This window comes from Pelophylax lessonae (genome assembly GCF_965119305.1).
Source record: "Pelophylax lessonae genome assembly, chromosome: 7".
Taxonomy (NCBI): domain Eukaryota; kingdom Metazoa; phylum Chordata; class Amphibia; order Anura; family Ranidae; genus Pelophylax; species Pelophylax lessonae.
Genome location: NC_138774.1, coordinates 287348593 through 287349346, shown reverse-complemented (window position 1 = coordinate 287349346; position 754 = coordinate 287348593).

The following is a 754-nucleotide window of genomic DNA, read 5'->3' as shown; positions in this document are numbered from 1 at the left end:
TACAGTTGGGGGGGGGGGCAGGGGAGCACACAGGGGCCAAGAGACAGCAGAACACAAGTGAACTGGATAGGAGGAGTGGTGGGGGGGAGCACAGTGGGGGCAGGGGAGCACACAGGGACCCAGAGACAGCAGAACACAAGCGAACTGGATAGGAGGAGTGGTGGGGGGCAGCGCAGTGGGGGGGGCAGTACAGTGGGGGGGGCAGGGGAGCACACAGGGGCCAAGAGACAGCAGAACACAAGTGAACTGGATAGAAGGAATGATGGGGGCAGCACAGTGGGGGGGGGGCAGTACAGTGGGGGGGGGGGGACTGGGAGAGCACACAGGGGCCCATAGACAGCAGAACACAAGTGAACTGGATAGAAGGAATTGTCCTCCTGCAGCTACAGGGGGAAAAAGGAGGACAGTGATTTCTCTACATGCTGACCCCCCCCCCTCCTCCTATCCAGGTGTACAGGGGAGCCGCACAGGCCAGGTTGCAATTGCAACCCCTGTAGTTACGCCCCCTGTCTGGAGGAAATACACGAAGGTTCAATAAAAAGACACGATGACTGTATACGGACAATATTTACTTATCTTTTAAATATTCTTTAATATTTCCCTAGCTTTAAGCTGATTATCAGGATTTTACACATTTGTCGGGCATCTTCACCACCCAGTGGCTATCGGGGACAGGAAGCCAGGGGTACGTCTAAAGGGACGCCGTGGATGTGTTCTTTTACATAACATTGGCGTGTAAACAGCCCGTCTATAG